This window comes from Sceloporus undulatus, chromosome 4 (assembly GCF_019175285.1).
Source record: "Sceloporus undulatus isolate JIND9_A2432 ecotype Alabama chromosome 4, SceUnd_v1.1, whole genome shotgun sequence".
Taxonomy (NCBI): Eukaryota; Metazoa; Chordata; class Lepidosauria; order Squamata; family Phrynosomatidae; genus Sceloporus; species Sceloporus undulatus.
The window spans coordinates 70,420,358-70,434,575 of record NC_056525.1 but is presented as its reverse complement, the minus strand read 5'-3'; positions in this window follow the sequence as shown (position 1 = coordinate 70,434,575).

The following is a 14,218-nucleotide window of genomic DNA, read 5'->3' as shown; positions in this document are numbered from 1 at the left end:
AGGGGGTCTCCCTTTTTTTGTTCTCACAAATGACATATTCCCAACTAAGGTTGCAAATATGTCTAGGAGCTACCCCCCATTTAATTAATGGGATTTACTTCTTAGTATGTACTGTAAGCACAGAACAATGCTCTACAGCTATGATCCTGTGCTGACTTGGCTAAAACAGACTGTAATGAGCACAGAGTGGCTGACAACAGAGTAAATGCATGCATAAAACAGTTGCACTAGCCATTGTTAATGTAATGTCTGAAAGCAGCCTTACACAGTCTTGAGAGCTAAGCCATTTATTTCCATTTGGTTCTTCTGCTGAGTATGCAGTGCAAAGGATAAGGCTACATTGCCACAGTCAATCTGCTCTTCTAAAAGATGCCACAAAATTCTTGACTCCTTCAGTTTCAAAAAGTGGGTCTCATCCAGTCCATTGCTAATAACATTCAGAAGTGGCATATTCCAGACAAGAAAGAAATAGCATCAATCCCAGATGACCATCTACCTACCAGGGTGTTACTTATTCTAGTGTGCATGCAATCTTTATCTGATAAGTGAAGAGAAACATGAAGAACAAGAAGGATGGCAAATGACATTGGCCTTTCTTATGGCACATTTACCAATATTATTTGATATATTATATGCTACCAGCTAGATCCAGATTTAACCTCACTTATGGTAGACCTTTTGGTTTTTACTTCCTTAGACCTTGTCTCCATATACCTAAACCTGGTTCCAGCCTATTGGTCCAGGTTTTCTTTCCATTTGTACAGATGTGAATCAGAAATAATTCAATATAGGTCAATAGGCTAAATATGCTATTGGTGTACATTGACTTTAATAGCTTAAATTAGTTAAAGTAATTGGATTTTCAGCATGATCTAGATGCAGGCAATCTTTTAGATTTTAAAAAAAATCACCCTGAGTAGGTGCTATGCAAAAGCAGGTGTGGGCCCTGGGTTAAACTTAAGTCTGGCCCTTCAGGGGACCCAAGGTTTCCTCATGGATTTTCCAGTTGTCCTTGTCCTCTTCCCCATCACATCATCATTTCATTTTTCTCCCTAGTCTAAAAGACAGAAATTACTTTCTAAGACTTAGTCACTGGCCATAAAACAAGTCACGCATATGCTATATCAAGATCTGTGAGCATTTAAATGTCTCTATTGCATTACTCTGTTCCATCCAACAGAAATGTTTTATTGGAAAATATAGGAAGCTCATCAAAATTAAGTAGTAAGAAACACTTTGCTGCCCCCAAACTACTGCATTCATGTGTTATTTTTAAACTGTTGCCCTTTTCTCAGAGAGCCATGCAGCTATACATAGATGAAACTAGTGGGATCTACAACAAAATATTGCTGTAAATACTGGAGTCCTCCTCTTTGATGTTTGACATCACTCAACCATACCTTCTTCCATTATAGGAATATTCAGCAAAAAGGGGCAGTGAGGAGTATCCCTGTTGGCCCATGTCCTCTTCTATGATACTCTGTTCTCTTCTTCTGCCTCTATTACATTTTCTGTTTCCAGGCAGATAGCAGGTTATAGAGTCTATAACCTACTATCTGCCTGAAAACAGACGCAAATAAAAAGGTGACAAAATTAGGCAGAGAAACAGGTTCACCATGACATGGAGATGGTATAGATATTACACATTGAGAATTATATTTCTCCATTGAGTGTGGATTGTTAATACTTTTATTTCTCTCCATTGGATTGAACTGTTAACATTTTTACCTAGGGTGGTAGAATACTTAAGGTCAGGCTAAATATATTGCATAGTCTACACTGCAGGAAGGGTGACAAAGATATTTGCGTGTAATGCACTTACTGCTGCATGACCCCAACTGACCTAAAGGTGGAAGGGGCTTTGCATAGCGACAGTCACATATTTTGCATGCAAAAGATTCCAGTATCAATCCCCAGCATTTGCAGGTAAGACTGGGAAAGACATATGTATTGTATATGTATTATCCTACTTGAGAGTATATATTTTCCCTGGATGAAGATTAACCTTCCATTTTGAAGCCAAGCCCTCCCTCCAGTCCATCTGCCTTGGTCCAGGCCTCGGAGGTAGAGAGGAACTGCTGGACCTCTTACCCTTTCCCTTCACCACTCCCTTCTCCTTCTGTGTCATGTCTTTTTAGATTGTAAGCCTGAGGGCAGGGAACCGTCTAACTAAAAAGATTGCATGTACAGCGCTGTGTAAATTTACAGCGCTTCATAAATAAAGGTTAATAATAATAATTTGAAATCTTGGATTACTCCTGCAATCCATAAAGACAATACCAAGATACAAGGGACAGTGTTCTAAATCTGGAAAAGACATCTTCCTATGTCCCTGCGGCCTGACGCTAACTGGTATGCTCCATGGTAGTTCCTATTGCTTTCTAGCTGTGTGAACTGAATTTTAAAAGCCTCTGTGTTTCAGAAACTATTGCAGAAAAACAAACCAACCCAGATTGCACCAGATTGCATATTCTCTTTTGTGTGTTCATCAGACAACTTGTTTACAGAATGAAGGTACTGCCTCTGAGTATCTAATTTGGAGTGTCGTGAAAGGATGACAAAGTGTTGGTTATTTAATGTATCAGTGTTATAATTTTGCTCTCAGGGAGAGCTTCAGCCTCAGCCATAAAAAATCACTTACACCGGAGGCAGGTAACCTTATCCACCTGAAGAGGCCGGTGGGTGGCAGGCATTACTCCATTATTTATTCTTCCATGTCAGTTAGCAAAATATTGGGCCTTCTTCAACAAAACTGCAGAATATAGTCAGAGGTGTGCAAAGGGCTATTTTAAGTTGCCTGAGGATGATTATGGGAGCATCTCAGAAAAAAAGGAAAGAGAAAGATAGAAAGAGCAAGGCAAAGAAAATAAATGAAACGTGAATTCTAAACTCTATTGATTTCAGCATATGCTGCTGAGAATTCTCCTTCCTCCGCATTTAATTCAGCATTTGGGGGGGATTTATATAATGCCTGAGTGCAAAACATAATAATCCCACGCAGCGGCCCACCTGAGGAGAGATGGCAAAGATTAAACACCAGGCTCAAAGACAGACGCAGTTCCATAAATTCACAAACACCAGCCTATAAATAACTTGCTGGTTATGCAGACAGCCTCCTGTGAGCCTGGATCTTACATCTTACAGCTGCCATCTGTCTCCATGGTGACAGAATCACATGAACAGCAGCCCTTCATTCATAGCAATTTCAGCCTGACAGAAAGGGAAAGGGATGATGAGGAGGAAGGGAAAGAAGGGAAGGACTAATTTGGAAAGCATAACGTTGGAGATTTGCGTGGAGGAAACTTCAAAATGTGGGGAGAAATTGATCTGGTTTGCTTTTTTCTGCTCAAGAGGGATTATTTGGTAACTCATCCTAAATCTGAGCTGTCTGAGGGAAACCTTTTTAACAATTCAGGGACAGATCTAGGACTGCATCTCCACTGCAGAAATAATGCGGTTTGACATGACTTTAACTTCCCAGACTCAATGCTATGGAATTCTGGGAATTGTAGTTTGTTGTGGGTCCACAGCAGACTACAGTTCCCAGAACTCCATAGCATTGAGCCAGGGCAGTTAAAGCAGTATCAAACCAGATTATTTCCGCAGTGTGGGTGCAGCCCTAGCGTTGCCAGGAAACCTTGGCTAATTGTCAGTGGTGAAGAGAGATTCACCAAGCACCGATTCTCTGGTTACAACGTTGGAATCACATCTGTTGGGCTTCCCTCTCAAATATAGCTGTTAAAACTACAGCAGAGATCTTTAGGGTCCCAAAGTAAACATCCTCAGAGACAGCAGAAAATATTTTACTGCCTGAAGAAAGCAATTACCCAGACTCTGCTGCCGCCTAAGGTGGAAAGAGAGGCAGTGTGCCCCATTACTTTTGCTACCACCCACTCTTTATCACCACCACATGTCCTCTATGTCAGTGCTACCCAAAGAAGTGGTCCCTGGACCAGTGCTGGTCCACAAAAGACTGGCGGCCAGTACTTGGAAAATTTCAAGAAAAGAAAGAAACAGTTGTAGCCAACATACACAAATATGGTACCAGTCTCTGGTATATTGGGATGCAGGGAATACCAGTCCTCCATATCAGTAAGCCTGAGAAGCAGTGCTCTATGCCACTTTGACAATGGTGTTCATCACACAGGAGGAATTTCTCTTATTTCGAATGAAAAGAAAGTGGGGCTAGAACGCATTCACGTGAATTTGCTAGTTCAGTGAATTTACGTGAATTCAAATTGCGTTCGAACTGACTTCCCATTGCCCAAAAATAGGTTGCCATTGCCTGAAATTGCGTGTGGTAGTCTATCACGCAAAAATGTTAAACCCCATGATTGCGTTCAGATTGCCATTTCCCTTGTCTGAAAAACTCCAATGAGATAGTATGTGGAAGGGATCTGTGGAGAGTAGTGCCAGCCAGCTAGGGATCCTGCCCTATGCTTCCATAGCCTCATTCTGCCTAACAAGAGTTTTAAGACCAACCCTGATCCAAGCCAGCTCTTATTTTCCAGTAAAGTCAGAATGTTTCTACATCATAGCCTTGAAATGTTTTAATAGTGTTTTCCTCTCCCTATGGAATCCTACATGCTCCAGTTATTTCTATTAGTGGTGGAACAAGGTCACAGTCTCTAAGTTAGGCTTGCAGTTGGACTCAGAAACACTTGCTGGGTTTCTTTGAAGTCCAAATATAAACCAGATGAGAGCCCCATTTGACCCCCTGATATAATCAGGAATGTAACAGGAACAGATTCTGCTCCAGTTAATATTCACTTAGAAATTCTTCAGTGCCCTACCTTCATTTACCTTGCTAGCTGTTGCTCCAGGAGAAGCATTCTGGGGCTCCCAGTAACACTGCTAAGAGTGAAAGCCATGTGCCTGAAGCATCTGCAGAAAGGGATGATAAATATTTCCTGGCTTAGGCTAGCATCTATACCAGAAGGAAACTCTTAGGCCCTCAGTGTTCATCTCAAAGCTGGGCAAATGGGGAATTATGGGTGAAATAAGAGTTTCAGTCCAACCTATCTGAAAGGCAAAGATAGTTGGAAAGTGTGAATGTGTGTTGCATGTGTGTTTTTCTTCTGCTTTCAATTCTGTCTTTCTCTGAAGTCTATAGCTGGAATCCTGCTGGTTAGTGAGAATTACCATAGACTGAATAATTTGACTGATTAGGCAAGCACATGGATAAATCCAATTAATTGAATGGGTCTAGGCCATAGGAAGAGAAATCTTTGAAGGAAGGGGCTCATACAGTGACAGAAGTGTATATGAGCACATAGCTGTATCTAGGAAAAAAACATGCATCCTTACAACACTGGGAAGTAAAATGGGGGACACCTCATACATGTATCTGGGAGGTCACCAATTAAAGTTTGTGTCATAGTCAGTTTGTTGGTCTTCCAAGGTGTCAAAAGATGGGCCAAAATCCTTCATTGTAGCTAAGTCTCCCAATCTGACCCACTTCCAAAACCCACCTGAGAAGCAAGGCTGCTGCATCAACTCCTATTATTCTTCACCAGCATGAGGATGATTTTCCATGGCAGACTTTTAAAAATGCTTTTAAAGACAATATTTCCTGCTTATTTTAATGGGCTCTGGGTTGTTTGCCACTGAGTTTCAATGGGATAATTTTTGGGGTGGGTGAGAAGGGTGAGAGAGATGCATCTGGCCTATGGGTCATGTGTGATCTTACTACAGAAGACAATGGTCCAAACAGTGAATCAGATATGTACAGGCAAGTCTTAGTTTTGCGATTTGACCTCAAATGTTGCTCTGGCTTGTTAGATCATATCAAAGTTCTATCTAGTAACACAATCTGTCTGCAACAGTCACAAGCCCTCTTGTGTACTTTTTAATACATTTTAATAGTTTTATGTATATATTTTTACTTTTTAATTGTTCAATTGCTTTTTAAACATTATATTTATATTTGTAATACTTTTGTATTGTTTTTAATTTGTATTGTTTTTAATTTGTTGGCAGCTGCCCTGAGTCCCTATATCAGGAGAAAGGATACAAATAAATTTAATCATCATCATCATCTTGACCAAGCCAGACAATACTTCTTTTAATTACCTGGCAACAAGTAGACTGTTTTTCTGTTGTGTAATAACTATCATAAAATCAAGCCAATTGCAACTCCTTCATGAGGAATAGTTTTAATGTCAATCCAATCAATAACCAGGCCAAGGCAAAGAGTCCACAATCAATTGCTAATAAGCAAACAGAGAACCACAGTTCAAAGCTCCTCTAATTCATCAGTCACAGACACTAATAGTGGGCAGCCCAAGATGAATCTGCAGCTGGTTTCTTATTTTCTGTCACCACTTTCCAGGAACAGCTCACGGCTATTCTGTCTCTCTATTTGCTAACCGACTAGCTGGCACAATAAGCAAAGCAGATGGGCATGGGTTTACTAGGCAGTTATTCTGAGGGTCTGTAATTCAGAACTTGGCAATAACTTCATGTAAATGGATGGATGGGTGGATAGAAAGATGCTTGTGTTTACTTGATTCCTTTTTGGAATAACCAAGGCATACGATTATTACAATTTAATGGTAATTTAACATGGGATAATTTCCCTCCTTTTGCAGTATAACTAAAGGCTAAATCCAGTGACTAGTCCCAGCTGGAGGCAAAGGACTAGGATTTACTTAACATTCAGCAATTGATTCAGTGAGCATACTCTAGTTGGGACTAGCAACTGCATTTAGGCCTAAATTTAAGGCCTTTTAAAGTTATTTTTGTAGTTGGCAGATGCAGACCCACTGAATGTCTAAGAAGGAATGTCACATGGTTCAAGTGCTTGGTTGGGGAAGGCTGAGGAAGCAACCAGGTGGCGAGTGCATGTTGTAGCACAGACCAGCAGCTTGTCACATTCTGGTGTTGTTGTTGTTGTTCAAAGTAACTAAATACTGGATTGCAAAGGAAGTATCTTTTTGGGTTGTAAATGGATGTTAAATTTCCTGGACTTTGAGAATCTCTCAGTAGCTACATGGCCAGAATGAATAACCCCTCCATAGAATCTGAACTGTGAACAGAAACAGCAAAATGCAGGCCTATGACTAACATCTTCAATTTCCCTGCCTGTATGGTTTTTAACACCTTGCCTGATGAAGAAGCCAGTGGAGTTTCAAAAGCTTGCAACATGTATATTGGGCATTTTGGTTGGTCCAATAAAGGTATCAGTGTTTGGTGGTTTTTTGATGTTATTGGATTTGCTGTATGGCCATCACAGCTACTCATGGATGTTTTCCAAAATTAAACATTTTGCTTTCTGAAAAAAGAAAACAAAATGTTATTTTAAAAAAAAAATCAAACCACAATGAACTACAAGTTGTAACTATTGCAAATACAACTGTAGCAAATCAGGAGTGAAACTGTTTGTATCTTAAAAAATAAATAAATTCCAAGCTCTGGACCATAGTATTCCTGAATGAAACCATTCTGTTCCAGTTCTCTAGATGCTGCCGAAGTCTTTGAGAAGGGACTGAAGGATGGGAGAGGAAAGTCTTGTGCCTGTAAATGCACACTTCCCTTCCTCCTGAAGGTCTCCTGCTGAGGCTTGTGCTTCAGAAAGGGCAGCTCATGTTTCACAATGAACATGTGATTTCTCTCCCCCCTTCACTCCCCAGTATATTTTAAGCCTCTCCTTGACGTCACACTCTTTTCCATCTCAATAGGATTCTGCTCTGACTGTTTCCAAGGATTAGACTTTCACCCTATAGCTTGCTTCTCTTTATTATTATCCCCATAATAAGGCATTTGGTGCTTAATGATGATGGTGGTGATATAAGAAGTAACTACAATGCAGATCAAGGGAGGAAGGTGACGTTCTTCTTGCTCTTTGTTCTTCTGTCACCACAAAAACATTGAAAACATCTCTTCCCCTGAGTCACCATGACCAGGTCCTTCTGGGACACCTCACCAAGGGTCCCTTGCTCAGCACATGAACAGTGCCAGCATTGAAGGATGCTAAAGACCTATGTGTAGTAAACCAAAATGTCTCATCTTTGTTCTATGTTTTCTTGGCCTTGCTGGAGAAAAAGGAGAGAGGTGGGTTTGTGGGCAGCTGAAGCCAGATCGAGCCTAAATTAGTATCATCATTATTAAGAATCCAGGATCCATGATTCCTTCTGGGGAGAGAGAGGTTTGGGAATAGAGAGGAGGAGGAGCATCAGCTGGTGAGGGACTTGTGCAAAGGACTATAGATGGATAAAAAGGATTTGCATTGCACCAAGAGAGACTTCTAACAAGGACCACACATAACGAGGCAGTGTATGTTTTTTTATATCTGCAGAAACACAGTCAAACCCATTCACGCCCATTAGGCCTCTCTCTCTGTCTCTCTGTCTCTCTCTCTCTCTCTCTCTCTCTCTCTCGCACTTCATTCATCGATCTTTCTGCCACCCTCTAAAACATCCTGCAACTCTTTGTTTTTCCAGCCCAGCCACCCTCTCTCAGATAGGAAACCGATTTTGGGGGGCATGGGGGAGCTATAACTCCTGAGGTCTGTCCACTTTGTACAGTTATAGCAGTAGACACCATTTTAACTGCCATGCCTCTGTCCAATGGAATTTGGGACTTATAATTTGGTAACGTACTTAGAATTCTTCAGTGCACTCCCCCAAACTATAACACTAGAACTCTCTAGGAGATAATTCTAAGCACTTCACAGAAATACAGATTCCATAAAATGGAGACACAACAGCTAAAATGCTATCAAAGCCAACATGATGTAGCAGTTTGGGTGTTGGATGAGGACTCGAGGAGACCAGGGTTCAAATTCCCACTTGGCCATTGGAAACCTACTGGGTGACTTTGGGCAAGTCACACCCTCTCAGCCTCAGATGAAGGCAAGTGCATACTTCCTCTGAACAAATCTTGCCAAGACAACCATGTGATAGGGTAACCTTGCAGTAGTCATAAAAAAAAATGACTTGAAATCATATAACCTCAAGCAAGGTATTGTAATGATAGAACCTTTAGCCAGCATGGCAAGTCATCATGCTGGCTGGGGATTCTGCAAGTTGTAATCCAAAAGGTCATTTTCCCAGATTCTGCTCTGGATGCTGAATGGACCCCATACTCTAGTTGCCTCTCTCTTCCCAACTTCTTTGCTTCTGCTTTCCCACTCTGGACCCAATTTGCACTACTTGCCATGAAGGAGAAATCAAGTCAGGCAAGTAAAGGTGGTGCCAATGGTTACTGCTGCTCCTGCTCCTTTTCCTTGTGCTTGCTATTAGTTGGTTCAGTGCTACAAGAGCCTTGAAGAGGGCAGGTGCATGAGGAGCAAAAAGAGAGAAGGGAAAAAAAAGAAAGATTAAAGGCTCCAGAAGTGCAGACCCAGTACTGGTGGAGTGTGGGTACTGATAAGTATTCAAAAATGCCAACTATTGAGCCTAGCTCCAGTTAAGTACACTTACAATTAGTTTGGGCACCCACACATATCAAGGAAAAGGTGCAACAAATTTCTCTCTTCCTGGATTTTCATCCATTTGCTCATTTTTCTTGCAGTCAATCTTCCCAGCTAGCAGCTTGGTTTTATGATTCAGTCTTCAATTCAAGAGAAAGGATAGCATTAAGGAGTTTCCTGAACAGAGGATTCTCAGGAGTCTGGCATATTAATCCCTCCCCAGTACCAGCCACATGTGCCCTGCAACTGCCATGGGCAAAAAGGCTGGGCTTATCTGTGATCATTCAAACAATAGGCTTACAACTAGTAAAATCATCAGCAGGAAAACCATTCCAAGGAATGACTGTTGTGGGATAAAGCCCTGTATTGGTTTTTTGGTGCTTCTGGTTTGGTTTTGGTGTTGTTGTTTTTGTTTATTGATATCCCACTACCCCCCCCCCCGAAGCTGGAACTCAAAGCAGCTTAAAATAAGAAAAAATGCAATTAGAAACATACCAAAGTGAACATTAAAATAGAATTAAATGGATACAGTATTAAAACAGACTGTTAATTAAAAGGAAAAAAATGCAATTACAAAGATAAAAAGTACTTAAAAACAATACCATTAAAACAGTACAAAATCCCCAACCAGTTCTTTAAAGACTTGGTTTTAAAAACCTGTCTGAATAAAGATGGCTTAGCTCGCCAATGAAGAACAACAAAAGGGGGGCATTTTAACTTCCCTGGGAAAGAAGTTCCAGAGTTTGGGGTCAGCCGCTGAGAAGGTCCTATTTCATATCCCCACCAACCATGCTTGCAATGGTGGTGGGATGGAGAGAAGGGCCTCTTCTGATGATCCCAGAGTCTGGGCCGGTTCATACGGGGAGATACAGTCTGCTAAATAGCCTGGACCTGAGCCATATTAAGGTGTACCACTCAACACTCCTGTCAATACATTTGCTATTTAGTATTATAACATGAAGATGTAGGGGAGAAAGAGGGGCACCATCCTGTCCTTCTGGAGTATGAGTGGGACATATCAGAAAAATCTTATCATTCTTGTTTGTAATGGAACAACTAGCCAAGTCCATTGAACAGCAAGCTGAATAGCCATCAGTACTGACACTGGTGCCCAGATATGACTGGAGTATAAGTGCCAGCCTATCTGGCCAATGACTATTATCTGCTACTGTAGTTGTAACAGAAAAGGGCCTAGAGAACCTGTCATTTTAAGTCTGTTCTCAAAGTTGTTGTGATGAGTAATCCTTTCTGCAGCTTTGAAAATTGCAACAATCTGTTCCAAAATAACATCTTTCAAGAGGTGCTAAAGGGCTGCACCAAAGAAGATAGGCCATTTTGTTGTTATTTACTTTCCGAAATTTAGGACATCTTGATAATTTGGGGTGGATGAAAGGGTGAACATCAGGGATTTTTATACAGCATCCCTCAAATATCTGCATTTTAATGACAACCTCTACCCTGCCCTTCTAGTGTTCAGTTTCCACACTGCTCAGGGTTACAGTTGCCAGATTTCAGGGTCTACCCTTGTTTTTGGTTTTTGTGGAGATAAAGGTGAAAGTTCTCCAGTTTTGGTAGACTTGGCTCTTGTGTTGCAAGAGGATAGGGCTGAGTATGAATCTCCAGCTCAGCTAGTAGAGCAGCAGCTTACTACAGTTTGCAAGTCTGGGATGGTTGCTGCAGCTTGCAAAGATTCTTTGGGGGTGGGTATTTATTTATCTATGTAGAAGAGAAACAACAACACAGAAAGAATCACAACTTGGAAATATCATCCAAGGAGACATTCTGCTGTGCTTTCTGCAACCGGACTTGTTTATCTCAGATCGGCCTTTTTAGTCATCAGCACACTTCTAGAAAGCGTGGGATGAGTCCTTCCTGAATCTTCATTTGCAAAGAAAAGCCAGATAGGTATTTATCTGTGTATTTAGCTAGTTAACTTCCTCCTTTCCACCCAGTTGTTGTAATGCCAGGGCTCACCTTCCATTCTATTTTGTGTCTACTTTCTGAAGAAGCAAGTTGGGGAGGTTTAAGTGAGAAGGCATAATCCCCTCATTTTATCTTGATGTGAGAACAGCACCTTTAGTTAAGATTTCTCTCATACTTTTGAAACAGGAAAATATATTTTAAGCATGTATGTGTGGTTGAATAACAGTCTATGAGCAACTGTAGTGGTTACTAAATTAATAAAGCTTAAAGACATCACCAGGAAGTATCCCTAGGTCACAGATTTTGATCTGAAAACATAAGTAGCAGTTCCACTCAGGGTTGCTAATAGCCATTACAAAGCCATAACAAAAGGAAATAGAAGTCCCAGTGCATCCATGTGGGGGCCTGTGAAGTTTGCAAGACACTTCATCTCATAGGCTATACAGAAATGCTTTGGAATTTTTGTCTGCCCATTTCTCTATGTACTGTACTAAAATATACAGCTATAGAACTGACAGCAGGGCAAGGCCTGGGTTCAGAGGGAGCAAAAAAGATGCCCTTTCTCCCTTCTCTTCTTCCAAAACTTCCCCAAGTGCCCAAACAGCACTCTACACTAGGCTGGCAGACTCCTTAGAACAGGAGATCTTAGGGTAATTATAGAATGCAGCCCCCAGGGCTGTTTTTCTGGCCCCTGAGGGTCAAAGAATTGTCCTCAAATAGCCTTTAGTTGGCATGGAAGTGTTTTTGCCATACTTTTTGGAAGTTAAGAAGCAATGATTCCTGGGTCACTTCCTGTTATATATACTGTACATTAAAAAATCCTCTCCTGGACCTAAACTGACACAAGGGGTCCAAAAACACCACAAAAATGACCAAGGTCACCTAGAGAGCATGGAGGGATACTTATTCTTTTGTGGGAGCTGCAGTGAGGGGATGTATCCTTCCAAGGTATCTTGGGTGGGGACAATGCAGCCCTCTAGCCAGTGACAGTTGCCCATCCTGTTTTAAGGGGTTATGGATGTGTAGACACAGTGAAATTTGCAGGATCTACTAGTACAGTTTCTTATCTAAGCCAAGCATCCAGAGCTTCTTGGGTTTGTTCTCTGAACTGCTTCCCCCCCTCCTTCAAATCAAGGCCAGTTCTGCAGTTACATGAGGTGGTTATTGATGCAGCATTCCCTGAACTTGTATTGCCAGACTGAAAACTACAGAAGGCTCCTGTACCTTTAATGATTGTGTGAAAGAGGGAATTTCAGCAGAGATGCTTGTCATTCAACTGGGTAATACAGCACACCTGTTGAAATTCCCTTTTCTACACAACCATTAAAAGTACAGGGGCTCTCTCCAGTTTTCACTCTGGCTACCCTACCCTGGACTATTCCCATCCTTTTGTATCAGTGCCAGCAATCAATGGCGGGATACACACCACCATTTAGTACGTATAGGATACGTACTAGGGTTAGGAAGGGGCGGTGCTTCCGCACCCCCCTAACCCTAGTACGTATCCTATACGTACAAGATGGCGGCGCCCCTTCTACATGGGCGCCGCCATCTTTACGTACTGGACGCACAGCGTCCAGACGTGTCGCGGCGCCTATGACGTCGCGAGTCCGCGCCAGGCGCCTCGCGACGTCATGGAGGTGCCGCAAAAAGAAGCTCCAAAATGGAGCTTCTTTTTTGCTCCGCGCGGGAGCCGCGCGGTTTGGCTGCTGCAGCTCCCGTATGGAGCAAACAGCGCCGACGGGGGACCGCCGCAAAGCGGCGGTTTGTATCCCGCCAATAATAGCTGGTAGCTCCAATGTCAGGAGGGCAGTGTATCCACACCAGGCTTTGGATATGTTTAAAGGAGCTATCCAAATTTATCATCCTATTCTGGGGATAGGGTTTATTTAGCACCTTTGAAGTTCAAACATGGGTTATTTGTCTGCCTCCCTCCTGATGTGTGTCATAGGAAAGTTGGGAAATGAGCAAGTGAACAGAGAAATAAGCAGATGATCTGTGTGATGCTCCCCAACAGGCACTGCCCATGTACGTGTACTGCTTTGCTCCACATGATTCAGATTGGTAGTTTTGCTGCCTTGAGCACTTTCTCTAGGCACAGCAGAAGAGTGCAACAGCAAAAAACTGAAGGCAGAGTTGAGCTTGCTATGTGTCTTGCCTTGTGTCAGCAAGCCTGTTTCTCTCACATCTGAGTGAGGGTAGTGTCTAACAGTGTTGAAACGATATAACAGCTAGGCATCATCTTCTGCATGTGGGGCAGGGATAGAGGAGAGATATCTTTAGGCATTGTTTGCAAAATGTCCTGGGCCAGCCATGTATTGGACTTTGGCATACACCCACCCAGCTAAACTCATTATTCAGTTCTGATAGCATGGCATCTTTGTGGACACGTTGCTGAAGAACTTACTCTCTCCTGCATGTAGTTTTCTTAGTAGTAGAACCAGGGTGGGAAACACACAGTTCACCAAATGTTGCTCAATTGCAACTCCCAGTATTTCTCACCATTGACTCTGCTGACTGTTGGAACTTGCAGACCAAAAACATTTGAAAGGCTGCATGACTTTCACCCCTTCAGTAGTCCCTAACAGCTATTGAAAATCTTGAGGATTTTTATGCAACATTCATATGTTGTAATGCATATAGAATTCATACCAAATAGTCATCCATCAACATCAGTTTTAAAAACAAAGGATTCCCTGCCATTTTTGTGGATTGTATTAACTGAACTCAATCCTCCTGGTTGGACAGCACTATCACTTGGGTCATGATGTTGCAGGATACAGAGAACCAGGCACAGTGCTCCAGATGAATATTGTATTATTGATGGATTCCCTCCCCACTCCAATCCTCTCAATGCATTTTAGTTCATTAAACAATTCCAGC